The sequence below is a fragment of the Oncorhynchus keta genome, chromosome 28 (assembly GCF_023373465.1).
Source record: "Oncorhynchus keta strain PuntledgeMale-10-30-2019 chromosome 28, Oket_V2, whole genome shotgun sequence".
NCBI lineage: Eukaryota > Metazoa > Chordata > Actinopteri > Salmoniformes > Salmonidae > Oncorhynchus > Oncorhynchus keta.
In genome coordinates this window covers 12242395-12259423 of record NC_068448.1, presented here as the reverse complement: position 1 = coordinate 12259423, position 17029 = coordinate 12242395, and the positions used below count along the sequence as shown (strand labels likewise).

The 17029-nt window shown below is 43.6% G+C and overlaps 1 protein-coding gene and 1 long non-coding RNA gene across 8 annotated transcripts in view; one reads left to right on the top strand and one right to left on the bottom strand.

Moving 5' to 3' along the window:
• The window catches only part of LOC118372332 (sodium channel protein type 8 subunit alpha-like), a 202394-nt gene that overhangs the window by 123076 nt on the left and 62289 nt on the right, over positions 1-17029 (bottom strand). The window lies entirely within an intron of this gene.
• LOC118381957 (uncharacterized) lies at positions 4573-16821 on the top strand. Its single transcript, XR_004825211.2, has 3 exons — positions 4573-4697; positions 16060-16178; positions 16722-16821. It is a non-coding gene; the product is annotated as an uncharacterized LOC118381957 (long non-coding RNA).

The window sequence follows — 17029 nt, the reverse complement described above, 5'->3', positions numbered from 1 at the left end:
TACCAGGTGCCTATTTTCAATCACCAGTTGCACAACATGCGTATCCATCAGAAATATTTTAAACAGTCCATAAAGCACTATCACTGCCCCCATAGATAGAGGGCCGTAGTAGGGTACTCCCATAGCGGGCATGGATAATAGGAGTCCCGGTAAATGCATTTACAACCATATTTTAATTTTTGGGTTACCAGTTGCACAACAATGCACGTGCATTTGCAATATGATTCTATAGTGAAAAACATCACCTAATGGACATGATGAAATCAACACAACAAGTGATGGAAATGTACAACTATCACTGCTCGGCCATCCTGTGTTCATCAGACCAGTCAATTTCACATTCCTGCAGGATTTTTATAGCATGACAAATTTCGTGATGGTACCTGCCCATTGAACCATATTGCAAATGCACAGTGACTTTGCAAAAGTGAGAAAACATAAACAAATGGACATGATGAAATCAACACAACAGGTGATGGAAATGTACAACTATCACTGCTCAGCCATCCTGTGTTCATCAGACCAGTCAATTTTGCATTTTTGAGCATGTCAAATTTCATATGGTAAATGCACATTGAAACATATTGCAAATGCGCGTGCACTTGCAATATGATTCTATAGTGAAAAACATCACCTAATGGACATGATGAAATCAACACAACGAGTGATGGAAATGTACAACTATCACTGCTCGGCCATCCTGTGTCCATCAGACCAGTCAATTTTGCATTTTTGAGCATTTCAAATTTCATATGGTAAATGCACATTGAAACATATTGCAAATGCGCGCGCACTTGCAATATGATTCTATAGTGTAAAAACATCACCTAATGGACATGATGAAATCAACACAACGAGTGATGGAAATGTACAACTATCACTGCTCGGCCATCCTGTGTCCATCAGACCAGTCAATTTTGCATTTTTGAGCATTTCAAATTTCATATGGTAAATGCACATTGAAACATATTGCAAATGCGCGCACTTGCAATATGATTCTATAGTGTAAAAACATCACCTAATGGACATGATGAAATTTGGAAATGTACAACTATCACTGCTCGGCCATCCTGTGTTCCCATAGCGGGCATTAATATCAGAATGACCGGTAAATGCATTCACAACCATATTTTCATTTTTGGGTTACCAGGTGCCTATTTTCAATCACCAGTTGCACAACATGCGTATCCATCAGAATATTTTAAACAGTCCATAAAGCACTCAGGACTGCCCCCATAGATAGAGGGCCGTAGTAGGGTACTCCCATAGCGGGCATGGATAATAGGAGTCCCGGTAAATGCATTTACAACCATATTTTAATTTTTGGGTTACCAGTTGCACAACAATGCACGTGCATTTGCAATATGATTCTATAGTGAAAAAACATCACCTAATGGACATGATGAAATCAACACAACAAGTGATGGAAATGTACAACTATCACTGCTCGGCCATCCTGTGTTCATCAGACCAGTCAATTTCACATTCCTGCAGGATTTTTATAGCATGACAAATTCGTGATGGTACCTGCCCATTGAACCATATTGCAAATGCACAGTGACTTTGCAAAAGTGAGAAAACATAAACAAATGGACATGATGAAATCAACACAACAGGTGATGGAAATGTACAACTATCACTGCTCAGCCATCCTGTGTTCATCAGACCAGTCAATTTTGCATTTTTGAGCATGTCAAATTTCATATGGTAAATGCACATTGAAACATATTGCAAATGCGCGTGCACTTGCAATATGATTCTATAGTGAAAAAACATCACCTAATGGACATGATGAAATCAACACAACGAGTGATGGAAATGTACAACTATCACTGCTCGGCCATCCTGTGTCCATCAGACCAGTCAATTTTGCATTTTTGAGCATGTCAAATTTCATATGGTAAATGCACATTGAAACATATTGCAAATGCGCGCGCACTTGCAATATGATTCTATAGTGTAAAAACATCACCTAATGGACATGATGAAATCAACACAACGAGTGATGGAAATGTACAACTATCACTGCCCGGCCATCCTGTGTTCCCATAGCGAGCATTAATATCAGAATGACCGGTAAATGCATTTACAACCATATTTTTATTTTTGGGTTACCAGTTGCACAACAATGCACGTGCATTTGCAATATGATTCTATAGTGTAAAAACATCACCTAACGGAGATGATGAAATCAACACAACGAGTGATGGAAATGTACAACTATCACTGCTCGGCCATCCTGTGTTCATCAGACCAGTCAATTTTGCATTTTTGAGCAAGGTCAAATTTCATATGGTAAATGCACATTGAAACATATTGCAAATGCACGTGCACTTGCAATATGATTATATAGTGAAAAAACATCACAAAATGGACATGATGAAGTCAACACAACGAGTGATGGAAAGGAACAACTATCACTGCCCGGCCATCCCGAGTTCATCAGGCCAGTCAATTTTGCATTTCTGCAGGATTTTTGAGCATGTCAAATTTCTTACGTCATTTGGCCCACAAAAAAATCCTTATGCACAATTTAAAAAAATATAAAAAAATATGATAATAAAATTGGACAAAAGTATATTCATACAGTTCTTACACATGTGTAATTGACAAAAAATTGAAAGAATTTCAAAAACGGTCCAGAAAGCACTTTTTTAAGGGTGTGTGAAGTTTTTACAAAATTTTGACATTTTTGACTTTTGACTTTTGACTTCCTATGAAATCATATTGGAATTGGACAAAACATATTCCTTATGCGCATGTAAAAAAAAAAAAAAAAATTATGATAATAAAATTGGACAAAAGTATATTCATACAGTTCTTACACATGTGTAATTGACAAAAAATCGAAAGAATTTCGAAAAACGGTCCAGAAAGCACTTTTTATGGGTGTGTGAAGTTTTTACAAAATTTTGACATTTTTGACTTTTGACTTTTGACTTCCTATGAAATCATATTGGAATTGGACAAAACATATTCCTTATGCGCATATAAAAAAATTAAAAAAATTATGATAATAAAATTGGACAAAAGTATATTCATACAGTTCTTACACATGTGTAATTGACAAAAAATCGAAAGAATTTCGAAAAACGGTCCAGAAAGCACTTTTTATGGGTGTGTGAAGTTTTTACAAAATTTTGACATTTTTGACTTTTGACTTTTGACTTCCTATGAAATCATATTGGAATTGGACAAAACATATTCCTTATGCGCATATAAAAAAAAAAAAAAATTATGATAATAAAATTGGACAAAAGTATATTCATACAGTTCTTACACATGTGTAATTGACAAAAAATCGAAAGAATTTCGTATAAAAACGGTCCAGAAAGCACTTTTTAAGGGGTGATAAGTTTTTGAAAAAAAGTTCATTTTTTCAAAATTTTACTTTTGGACATTAATTTGGGTTACATATCCAATATGAAAAACCCCGGTGGAGCGCATTTGCCCCCTGTTGAATTTTTAAAGTGTTACAACTGGCAATTACCATATGGCATTTGCAATACACTTTGGATGAATCAACGCCGAATTGGGTGGTATTGGCCAATGTGTATATGGTTTGTCCGATGCCAATGACATGCCATTCATTTTTGTCCAATACAGGGGGGAATACAGTTTTTCTATGAGACTGCCTTCATAGAGATGACATCATAGAGATGACATCATAGAGATGACATCATAGAGATGACACACATTCTATTTCTATGACTGCTGATGTCAGAGTGGTTGTTACATAGAATATAATTAATTGCCAGGGTTAGAGGTTCCAAGCCCATTATATTCATTCTATTTATATGGGTGTTAGACTACCACATATATCTTCTTAAATTATGTAAATCTAAACAATGGTGTTTGAGGGGGCCAATCAGAGTGAATGAGAATTAACATGCATTTCATCATTCTAAGAACAGTCCTTCGTGTATGCCTTACTGCGACATTGCAGCATTATTGTTTGTATTTCGTGTTTTATTTTATTACAGTTACAAGTACATGAAAATAGTAGGGATTACATAAACAATTTCATCAAATTAAACTGCAGGTTAAATGTTCTTTAAAAACAAGAAATCAAACATAGGGTCATTACAATACATTGATAGTTGATTCACAATGGTGCTAATATCCACTCAGAATAAACATCCCTTTTGATTACCTTAATGGGTATTTAAATCCAACATTAGTTTGCAGTGTGTTCCGTTATCCTAGAGACACGACACATTGTGACATGGTACTTGAAGAAGAAACGGAGGTTATTAATTTAGTACACTGTTTAGATTGAGGACATCTAAGCGAAGTCTATATTTGTCATGACAATATAAACGGATGGATGTGTGGCCATACTATCTATTGGCTGATTTTGTCGATCTAGAGTGTAGATCATTGTTTTGAAAGCGTTATGAAATGTGATAGTGTGGAATCCTGTATCTCCAGTGACAATAATTCTATAGCCTAGTTATGATGCGTTCATACACGATGTCCAGATTTTCACAGGCAGACCATTTACAAGTTAAATCATGAGGATAAATGTATTTTATCATCTGATAAAACAGGATTTCACCAAATTGATTTGTATTTCTGGGGTGGATTATCCACTTAAACTGTATAGTGGATTATCAGCAGGTTGCCTCCCACTTTTCTCAACGTTATTTGGAAAGTCAGAGTGAAAGTAAAATAGTCCAACTGCGAACCAAGACGGGGTAAGATACAGATGATGTGTGTATATGTAGAAATAGCCTGTACCGTGCAGTAACTGAAAAAGAATGACAGATTTTAATTGTGATTAATGACTGTATTTGTAATTTTACGACAAGGCTGATCTCTTCCTTTTGTTTTCAATGTCTGTTCTGCCTCTGGTGACTTAACTGCTTTTTAATTTGAAAGTGTGGTGCTGAACTCAGTCGAATTTTCCCTGTTCTTGAAAAATGAAAAGCTTTGGCCTTCTAATTTTTTATGAAAAATAATTACAATTTTGCTTGTTTGCAACAACAACAAAAACGGACAAAATAATATATCTTACGTCAGAAGCCCTGAATTGGCCTGGCTGTGCTGTAGACTCTAATAATAAAAGATTGCTGAAGGATCCTTTAGGGGTTCTTCAAATTGAAACTGTGGAGAACTTCTATAAATTCTTCAAAGAACCCCTTTTAATCGATCCTCGAATGACGTTTTGGGGTACAATCTTTAACTCTTCCATCCCCAATTATTAATAATAATACACAGAACAATAACAACAAGAACACAATATTTCAGTTGTCAGTGTTTATACAGACCATACAAACGCTCCACACCGCGTGGCCGCGGCCACCCTAATCTGGTGGTCCCAGCGCGTACGACCCACGTGGAGTTCCAGGTCTCCGGTAGCCTCTGGAACTGCCGATCTGCGGCCAACAAGGCAGAGTTCATCTCAGCCTATGCCTCCCTCCAGTCCCTCGACTTCTTGGCACTGACGGAAACATGGATCACCACAGATAACACTGCTACTCCTACTGCTCTCTCCTCGTCCGCCCACGTGTTCTCGCACACCCCGAGAGCTTCTGGTCAGCGGGGTGGTGGCACCGGGATCCTCATCTCTCCCAAGTGGTCTTTCTCTCTTTCTCCCCTTACCCATCTGTCTATCGCCTCCTTTGAATTCCATGCTGTCACAGTTACCAGCCCTTTCAAGCTTAACATCCTTATCATTTATCGCCCTCCAGGTTCCCTTGGAGAGTTCATCAATGAGCTTGATGCCTTGATAAGCTCCTTTCCTGAGGACGGCTCACCTCTCACAGTTCTGGGCGACTTTAACCTCCCCACGTCTACCTTTGACTCATTCCTCTCTGCCTCCTTCTTTCCACTCCTCTCCTCTTTTGACCTCACCCTCTCACCTTCCCCCTACTCACAAGGCAGGCAATACGCTTGACCTCATCTTTACTAGATGCTGTTCTTCTACTAACCTCATTGCAACTCCCCTCCAAGTCTCCGACCACTACCTTGTATCCTTTTCCCTCTCGCTCTCATCCAACACTTCCCACACTGCCCCTACTCGGATGGTATCGCGCCGTCCCAACCTTCGCTCTCTCTCCCCCGCTACTCTCTCCTCTTCCATCCTATCATCTCTTCCCTCTGCTCAAACTTTCTCCAACCTATCTCCTGATTCTGCCTCCTCAACCCTCCTCTCCTCCCTTTCTGCATCCTTTGACTCTCTATGTCCCCTATCCTCCAGGCCGGCTCGGTCCTCCCCTCCCGCTCCGTGGCTCGACGACTCATTGCGAGCTCACAGAACAGGGCTCCGGGCAGCCGAGGCGGAAATGGAGGAAAACTTCGCCTCCCTGCGGACCTGGCATCCTTTCACTCCCTCCTCTCTACATTTTCCTCCTCTGTCTCTGCTGCTAAAGCCACTTTCTACCATTCTAAATTCCAAGCATCTGCCTCTAACCCTAGGAAGCTCTTTGCCACCTTCTCCTCCCTCCTGAATCCCCCCTCCTCCCTCTCTGCAGATGACTTCGTCAACCATTTTGAAAAGAAGGTCGACGACATCCGATCCTCGTTTGCTAAGTCGAACGACACCGCTGGTTCTGCTCACACTGCCCTACCCTATGCTCTGACCTCTTTCTCCCCTCTCTCTCCAGATGAAATCTCGCGTCTTGTGACGGCCGGCCGCCCAACAACCTGCCCGCTTGACCCTATCCCCTCCTCTCTTCTCCAGACCATTTCCGGAGACCTTCTCCCTTACCTCACCTCGCTCATCAACTCATCCCTGACCGCTGGCTACGTCCCTCCCGTCTTCAAGAGAGCGAGAGTTGCACCCCTTCTGAAAAAACCTACACTCGATCCCTCCGATGTCAACAACTACAGACCAGTATCCCTTCTCTCTTTTCTCTCCAAAACTCTTGAGCGTGCCGTCCTTGGCCAGCTCTACCGCTATCTCTCTCAGAATGACCTTCTTGATCCAAATCAGTCAGGTTTCAAGACTAGTCATTCAACTGAGACTGCTCTTCTCTGTATCACGGAGGCGCTCCGCACTGCTAAAGCTAACTCTCTCTCCTCTGCTCTCATCCTTCTAGACCTATCGGCTGCCTTCGATACTGTGAACCATCAGATCCTCCTCTCCACCCTCTCCGAGTTGGGCATCTCCGGCGCGGCCCACGCTTGGATTGCGTCCTACCTGACAGGTCGCTCCTACCAGGTGGCGTGGCGAGAATCTGTCTCCTCACCACGCGCTCTCACCTCTGGTGTCCCCAGGGCTCTGTTCTAGGCCCTCTCTTATTCTCGCTATACACCAAGTCACTTGGCTCTGTCATAACCTCACATGGTCTCTCCTATCATTGCTATGCAGACGACACACAATTAATCTTCTCCTTTCCCCCTTCTGATGACCAGGTGGCGAATCGCATCTCTGCATGTCTGGCAGACATATCAGTGTGGATGACGGATCACCACCTCAAGCTGAACCTCAGCAAGACGGAGCTCCTCTTCCTCCCGGGGAAGGACTGCCCGTTCCATGATCTCGCCATCACGGTTGACAACTCCATTGTGTCCTCCTCCCAGAGCGCTAAGAACCTTGGCGTGATCCTGGACAACACCCTGTCGTTCTCAACTAACATCAAGGCGGTGTCCCGTTCCTGTAGGTTCATGCTCTACAACATCCGCAGAGTACGACCCTGCCTCACACAGGAAGCGGCGCAGGTCCTAATCCAGGCACTTGTCATCTCCCGTCTTGATTACTGCAACTCGCTGTTGGCTGGGCTCCCTGCCTGTGCCATTAAACCCCTACAACTCATCCAGAACGCCGCAGCCCGTCTGGTGTTCAACCTTCCCAAGTTCTCTCACGTCACCCCGCTCCTCCGCTCTCTCCACTGGCTTCCAGTTGAAGCTCGCATCCGCTACAAGACCATGGTGCTTGCCTACGGAGCTGTGAGGGGAACGGCACCTCAGTACCTCCAGGCTCTGATCAGGCCCTACACCCAAACAAGGGCACTGCGTTCATCCACCTCTGGCCTGCTCGCCTCCCTACCACTGAGGAAGTACAGTTCCCGCTCAGCCCAGTCAAAACTGTTCGCTGCTCCGGCCCCCCAATGGTGGAACAAACTCCCTCACGACGCCAGGACAGCGGAGTCAATCACCACCTTCCGGAGACACCTGAAACCCCACCTCTTCAAGGAATACCTAGGATAGGGTAAGTAATCCTTCTCACCCCCCCTAAAAAGATTTAGATGCACTAATGTAAGTGGCTGTTCCACTGGATGTCATAAGGTGTATGCACCAATTTGTAAGTCGCTCTGGATAAGAGCGTCTGCTAAATGACTTAAATGTAAATGTAAATGTTTATGATTTTAGTGGCAAAGCATGAATATATCCTCTGTCGTGTTGATGTTAGTGTTGATGTTCTCCGTATCAATAGAAAGAATGATTTTGCAGTGCATTGTGATCTAAGAGGTTTCCTGTTGTATTCATCAGAGTTGTAGAGAGAGTGAAGTGTGTGAATCGCAAAAATTGCAATTATACAGATGTTTAAAAGAAACGTGCGAATGGCAGTATTCATACCTTGGTTTTTGTGGTAAATGTGAATTGTAGAGAGAAAACAAAATTAACTGTAGATCAGGGGTGTCAAAGTCAAATGGACGGAGGGCCAAATAAAAAATTTAGCTACAAGCCGAGGGCCGGACTGTTCGAATGTTCATTGAACAATTTTTAAATGACGCATATAGTCTAGTGAACCTAATTGAACCTACTGAAAACCTAACAAATATATTCCAATATGATCAGATAAATAAAGCAATATTTTCTTATGGCTCTGTCAGTAATCTTTAATTTTCAACAGACACAAAAGACAAATTTCCTTTATATAAAAATCCCCATAACATGAACATTAAATGAAAGAAACCGGTATTCAAGGCACCATCAGTAGCCTATATTTTCTATTTTAGCAAAAGTGGGCTAAATTTACTTCAAAGAAAAAAACAATAATAGCAATTTTCTATCATCCACTCAACTGAAATATTTTTAAAATATAATTGGATTGAAATACAATAAAATAAAGTGCAAAAATCTATTAATCAAAAACAACACTTTGTTTAAGGAGAAGTAACATGCAGTGAAAACAAATATTAAACTTTAACTTTTAAACTTGAACTGAGTAAAAACTCTAAATATGTGATTGCACAGTAATGTTCACTTGTTTGAGGTTGAGGGTGATACTTGGTGGTGTCCCATCTTTTCCACAAGTTCATCAATGTTCGGGGTAAGGCTCTGAGCTGAGGAAATCCTCAGAATTGAGTGGAGGTGTTCAGCAGTAAGTCGACTTCTGTGTGATGTTTTGTTCAAGTTCATCAAAGAAAACAGTTGTTCACACAGGTATGTGCTGCCAAACATAGACAACGTTTGAGCAGCCTGGATGCGCAGCTGGGGCATTGTGTCGGGGAGGAAACGGGCGAACTCCGCAGCACCCACTGCCGCATATTTTGCCCTCAGTGCATCATTGCATTGGAGGTCAATCAACTCCATTTGGAGGTTTGGTGGTGAGCTTTCCACGTCAACAGCAAATGGGTTACCGAGCAGTTCCAACCTGCTTTTTTGTGCTTCAAAGTCAGCAAATCGGCGTCGAAAGTCAGCGGCAAGCATACCTATTTTATCAGCCAACTGTGCGCTCGGGAACGCACTGGTAGAGAGCTTCTCTTTCATGGTCTGGCAGCTGGGAAAGTGGCTCAAATTTTCTTTCCGCATCTGCGTCTCCCACAGAGTCAGTTTGGTTTTAAATGCCTTCACTGTACTGTACATATCAGAGATGACACGATCCCGACCCTGCAGCTGCAAGTTCATTGCATTCAGATGACTCGTAATGTCACACAGAAAAGCCATTTCACACAGAAACATTTCGTCTCGGAGTTGTGTTGTGTCTTTCCCTTTGCTGTCCAAGAACAGACAAATCTCCTCACGAAGCTCGAAACATCTTTGAAGCACCTTTCCCTGGCTTAGCCATCGCACCTCTGTGTGATAAGGCAAATCACCATGCTCCGTTTCTAACTCCGTCAGAAATGCCTTGAACTGGCGGTGATTCAAACCTTTGGCTCTGATAAAGTTAACTGTGCGCGTGATGATGCTCATTACATGCTCCATTTTCAAGGCTTTACCGCACAACGCTTCCTGGTGTATGATACAATGATAAGCTGTCAGCTCACCTGTCGCGTTTTCCTCTTGCATCTTTTCCCGTATCTTCGCCACCAGTCCGCTCCTGTGTCCACACATCGCAGGTGCTCCGTCGGTTGTCAAACCCACGAGTTTTTCCTAAGGCAGCTCCATCTCATTTACACATCTTGACACCTCTTCATACAAATCATGCCCCGTAGTTGTGCCATGCATAGGACGTAAAGCCAAAAACTCCTCTGTCACGCTTAGGCTGGAGTCCACTCCGCGGATGAAAATTGACAACTGGGCAATGTCAGAAATGTCGGTGCTCTCATCCACAGCCAAGGAATATGCAATGAAATCTTTTCCTTTTTCACAAGCTGCTCTTTTAGATTGATGGACAACTGGTCTACTCTCTCGGCAATGGTGTTTCTGCTCAGACTCACATTTAAAAAGAGTTGCCTTTTTTCTGGGCAAACTTCGTCACAAACTTTAATCATGCAGTTTTTGATGAAATCCCCCTCCGTAAATGGCCGGGCTGATTTAGCGATCTCTTCTGCCAAAATAAAACTGGCCTTGACAGCAGCCTGGCCTTGTGATTTGGCTTTTGAACAGAGCCTGTCGAGATTTGAGGCCTCGTTTTAATTCCTCTGCCTTTTGTAGCCTTTGTTCCATGTCCATATTCTTGTTTTTGTCCGCGTGTTTCGTTTCATAATGTCGTCTCAGATTATACTCTTTCAGTACCGCCACACTTTCTCCACACAGAAGACACACAGGTTTTCCAGCTACCTCCGTGAACAAATACTCCGACTCCCACCTTGTTTGAAACCCCGGTTCTCAGTGTCCACCTTCCGTTTTGCCATTTTTGATGGGTATCTGAAAGTTAATTTTACTGTGATGCTGACAACTGCTGTGCCAATAAATATTGAAATGAAGCAGCCTACTGCTCGGTGCGTCACCGTTGCATTGTGGGAAATGTAGTATTGGTGCGTGTAAAAGATCTGCGGGCTGCCGGCTTGCTGCGGTCTGCGGGCCGGTTCTAATAATAAATCAAGATCATCCCAGGGGCCGTAAAAAACCTTCTCGCGGGCCGGATGTGGCCCGCGGGCCTTGACTCTGACATATGTGCTGTAGATGATGTGATCTGCATAACATACCAATTGTACATCCCTTTGTGTACCTCCTGGTCAGTATACCTGCAGACTCACACACACACACACACACACAAGTGATAGGTATAGTCATCTGCACCCAATGCAGCTATAGCCTTCAACATATTCTTACCTCTTTGTTGATTTGATATACAGAATTTTAAAAGGGAGAAAGTGTCAAACAACACCTCCATTTCTACAAATATGAAAAGATATATGATCATCAAACAATATCAATTTAGATCATACAAGGGAGAAACCTTACCTTATATTCAGGAAATCTTTACATTTTTCAGTTAAGTGCCTGCACCTGCTGTCACCTCAAATTCATTGAAACACTTCAACTGGCATATGTAAATGTATTGGTAATGCTACTGATGGAGCTGCAAACATACAAGACCAGTACAATGGTTTCTCTGCCTTGCTATCCTCCCACTCTCCCAACCAAGTACATATGGTGTAACACACACGTCCTGACTCTTGTGATGATAGACACAATAGGAGTAGTTATGTCTGTTCTCTCTACTAAATAACCTGGCAGTGTTAATTCCAGAGTCCTACCAAAGAATCAATGTGTGGAAAAAGGAGCCTGGACACTCGCCACAGACGTCTCTCTCCTATAGGAGAAACACGCTGGTGGGCCAAGGATGCTGCCCTGAAGAAGGTCTTTGTATTCTTTGGCGACCCACAAAATGCTCTGTTTGTGGATGTAATTCTCACCTTGATGGTTATTGAAGAGATGGCAGGTCAAAAGGCCAACTGTACGTGTCAAGGCGAGAGCATTAACCGAGTCTCTGCTCAAGGTACAACACAATCTTCACTGCCCAAACAGTTCTGTCTATATTTGAGAATACGTCCCCTCTCTCCTAGTACCTTCAAACCAGTGGCGTGGACATCCTGACAGGGGGATGGTATTGGGAACACAAGAGGCTCTGCAAAAGAATGTGAGGGACTTGATGTGGAGAGGGCTGCAAACAGCTTCATGCAGTGGTCCACTGACAAGCTGCAAGAACAGGATGAAGACAACGAACTGGAAGTGCAAGCTGAGATGCCTCAGAAGAGAACAAAGAAAAGGAAGACCATGCCATGATACCATGATAGGGATGCAGAGAGGGTCTACAAGACTACGGTGCACTTTGTCATCATGGATACAGTCACTGAGAGCATCTGTCAGCTCTTGCTGACACCAGGCACGTTGTACACAGACTTTACTCATCTGGACCCCAGCAGGTTCTCAGAGATACAATATAATGGATTGCCCCAGACATCACTTGCAAAACTAAGCAAACTCTTGCTTGTTTGACAACTGAGCAGCTGTCAGCACTTTGCAGTGTGAGTTGACTAGTCTTGCCAGTCAAGGGGAGAGACTGAAAACATCAGCAGTGGAGAAGTACACAACCAGGACTGTGAGAGATACCTGCAGATGGACCTGATGAAGAATAAGTGGAGATGATGAATACAAGTTGTTCAACATGTAAGAACTGTGCTGTATGTTGTTATCAACTTCTACGGTGTTACATCTTGTTGACAGAGGCCTACCATGTTATAGGCCTGGGGTACAAGTTCCTATTCACCCTGTCTGTCACCCAGGTAGCCTGTGAGAGGAGCTTCTCATCTCTCAAACTCATAAAACATCGACTCAGGAGGACCCTATCCTACAATCTCTTGGAAGCATTTATTCTTGTCAGGATTTGGCCAGGATTGTTCCGGTTTTGGCCACTAGATGCCCCCGTTGTGCTTTTTGACCCTTTTGGTTTCCCTTGTTTCCAGTTAGTATTTGCACCTGTGCCTCGTTTCCCTTGAATGTATTTAAACCCTTAGTTTTCCTCAGTTCTTTGCTCTGTGTTTGAATGTTAGCACCCAGCCATGCTGTGAATAGTTGTTGCGCCAGTTGGGATCTCTTGTGGTACTCTGTTTTTGTTCTCATTTATTTTTGATGATCTTTTGAGGCCTTTTCCTGCTGTACCTACCACCTTGTGGATTTACCTTTTGACTTGGAGGATGACCTTTTTGTCTTGGAATTATTTTTGACTTTGTGGATTTATATTTTTGCCTGAACTTTCCTTTTTACTTTATTAAAACACCGTCTCAAGTACTGCTGTGTCTGCCTCATCTTCTGGTTTCTGCCGACTATTAGTGGCTCAGTTTGCTAAGTGACTGTTTCTCACACCGGAGACCTGAGTTTGTAACTGGGTCTTGAGAATTCTGATGGCAACTGAAAAGGAAATCCTTATGGTCCTGGATACAGATGATGTCATTGACAGGGTGACAGAGAAGAACTGCTGTGACACATTACATTTACATTACATTTAAGTCATTTAGCAGACGCTCTTATCCAGAGCGACTTACAAATTGGTGCATACACCTTATGACAACCAGTGGAACAGCCACTTGCATCTAAATCTTGTTGGGGGGGGGGGGTGAGAAGGATTACTTACCCTTACTTACCCTATCCTAGGTATTCCTTGAAGAGGTGGGGTTTCAGGTGTCTCCGGAAGGTGGTGATTGACTCCGCTGTCCTGGCGTCGTGAGGGAGTTTGTTCCACCATTGGGGGCCAGGGCAGCGAACAGTTTTGACTGGGCTGAGCGGGAACTGTACTTCCTCAGTGGTAGGGAGGCGAGCAGGCCAGAGGTGGATGAACGCAGTGCCCTTGTTTGGGTGTAGGGCCTGATCAGAGCCTGGAGGTACTGAGGTGCCGTTCCCCTCACAGCTCCGTAGGCGAGCACCATGGTCTTGTAGCGGATGCGAGCTTCAACTGGAAGCCAGTGGAGAGAGCGGAGGAGCGGGGTGACGTGGAGAGAACTTGGGAAGGTTGAACACCAGACGGGCTGCGGCGTTCTGGATGAGTTGTAGGGGTTTAATGGCACAGGCAGGGAGCCCAGCCAACAGCGAGTTGCAGTAATCAAGACGGGAGATGACAAGTGCCTGGATTAGGACCTGCGCCGCTTCCTGTGTGAGGCAGGGTCGTACTCTGCGGATGTTGTAGAGCATGAACCTACAGGAACGGGACACCGCCTTGATGTTAGTTGAGAACGTCAGGGTGTTGTCCAGGATCACGCCAAGGTTCTTAGCGCTCTGGGAGGAGGACACAATGGAGTTGTCAACCGTGATGGCGAGATCATGGAACGGGCAGTCCTTCCCCGGGAGGAAGAGGAGCTCCGTCTTGCTGAGGTTCAGCTTGAGGTGGTGATCCGTCATCCACACTGATATGTCTGCCAGACATGCAGAGATGCGATTCGCCACCTGGTCATCAGAAGGGGGAAAGGAGAAGATTAATTGTGTGTCGTCTGCATAGCAATGATAGGAGAGACCATGTGAGGTTATGACAGAGCCAAGTGACTTGGTGTATAGCGAGAATAAGAGAGGGCCTAGAACAGAGCCCTGGGGGACACCAGTGGTGAGAGCGCGTGGTGAGGAGACAGATTCTCGCCACGCCACCTGGTAGGAGCGACCTGTCAGGTAGGACGCAATCCAAGCGTGGGCCGCGCCGGAGATGCCCAACTCGGAGAGGGTGGAGAGGAGGATCTGATGGTTCACAGTATCGAAGGCAGCCGATAGGTCTAGAAGGATGAGAGCAGAGGAGAGAGAGTTAGCTTTAGCAGTGCGGAGCGCCTCCGTGATACAGAGAAGAGCAGTCTCAGTTGAATGACTAGTCTTGAAACCTGACTGATTTGGATCAAGAAGGTCATTCTGAGAGAGATAGCGGTAGAGCTGGCCAAGGACGGCACGCTCAAGAGTTTTGGAGAGAAAAGAGAGAAGGGATACTGGTCTGTAGTTGTTGACATCGGAGGGATCGAGTGTAGGTTTTTTCAGAAGGGGTGCAACTCTCGCTCTCTTGAAGACGGGAGGGACGTAGCCAGTGGTCAGGGATGAGTTGATGAGCGAGGTGAGGTAAGGGAGAAGGTCTCCCGGAAATGGTCTGGAGAAGAGAGGAGGGGATAGGGTCAAGCGGGCAGGTTGTTGGGCGGCCGGCCGTCACAAGACGCGAGATTTCATCTGGAGAGAGAGGGAGAAAGAGGTCAGAGCATAGGGTAGGGCAGTGTGAGCAGAACCAGCGGTGTCGTTTGACTTAGCAAACGAGGATCGGATGTCATCGACCTTCTTTTCAAAATGGTTGACGAAGTCATCTGCAGAGAGGGAGGAGGGAGGGGGGGGGGGGAGTGACACCTGCTGACAAAAGTGACAGCAGAGGAGAACAAGAAGAGACAGGCTGACAGACTAACAACAAAGTTACAGACAGAGTGACAGATCAGAACAAGGTGAATCACAGACAGAGGGACAGTGACAGCAGAGATGCAGAGACAGACAGCACAACAGGGATAAAACAGACTCAGAGGCCCAGTTATAGTGATGAGTTGTATCTCCAGATTCCAGTGGTGTTTTAACATGTATTTGTTTTAAACATGAGCTGGTTAAAAAAGGAGGAAGACCATGTTTCTTCAGTCACTGGGACAGTAAAGGTTGGGAATCTCTGTACTATAGTGTACTACTGATGTTATACACCGCAGGTTAGGAGGGTTAGGTTAAGGTTAGGAAAGGGGTTAGCGGGAAATACTCTCCTAACCTGCAACAATAATACCTTCCTGGTCGTATCTGTATCAAGTGTCAAAGATGGCAACATTCTCTAATAACTACACGCCTAATTCTGTTTCATACTTCTCTAATAACTACACACTTATGTTTCATACTTCTCAAAGTTGATAAGTAGCTTATTCATTTTTTCTTCAGTGATTCAATTCAGTAAGATCATTTACAAATTGAAATAATTATATTTACATATACTAAAACACATGAATTCAACAGGTCAGTTCATCTGGATACTTCAAAACTCCTAATAACGTCACAAATCCAGTGTGTGGGTCCTCCAGTGAGTTGGAGAGAATTGAGGAACAATGGCACCGTTTGACACTTTGATATGGACTGTGAGTGAAACTTTTATGATTAGCTTGGCATGTTTAAAAAACAATTATCAATGTAAATATTTTCCCAATGAAATATAAATCAAAGTTATTATTAGCCTAATCGTTCTGTCCATTTTAATGAAACGCTTTAGAAAAAAACATGGTGGAGAGATGTACATTTTCACTAGGTCAGCGTTTCCCAAACTCGGTCCTGGGGACCCTAACATTTAGTTTTTCCCCGAGCACTACACAGCTGATTCAAATAATGAACTCCTCATCAAGCTGTGATTATTTGAGTCAGCTGTGTAGTGCTAGGGCGACAACCAAAACTTTCACCCATTTGGGTCCCCAAAACCGAGTTAGGGAATTACTGACCTAGATTATCTTGGGTTTGGTGTCACACCAGGGGGCGCCACCACACACACTCACAAAATACTCTTTTAAATGGTCCCACATAATTACTATCATTGTTTTTGAAATGTGAATATTTCTGTAAGTTTTATGAATACACACCATCAGTTTACATTTTTGTGATTTGTTTTCTGACATTTTCTCTACTTCCAGATAACTATTATAGTGGTGCTTAAAAGCATTGGATCCTGTATTGCATGTGGTAGAGCTGAGTACAGAATAGGGGATGAATGTTGTCCCATGTGTCCACCAGGTAAGGACCCTCTCTTTACATCATATGAATCACCAGACGTCACTATATCATCAACACTAACAGAAAAACATGACATTGTGATTCTCTCTTCACCAGGAAATCATGTATATAAGCATTGTACTGAATTCACCAGCACCAGCTGTGTGCCCTGTGTTGATTCTACATTCCTTGATGAGCCCAATGGTCTCATAAAATGCAAAGTGTGTAT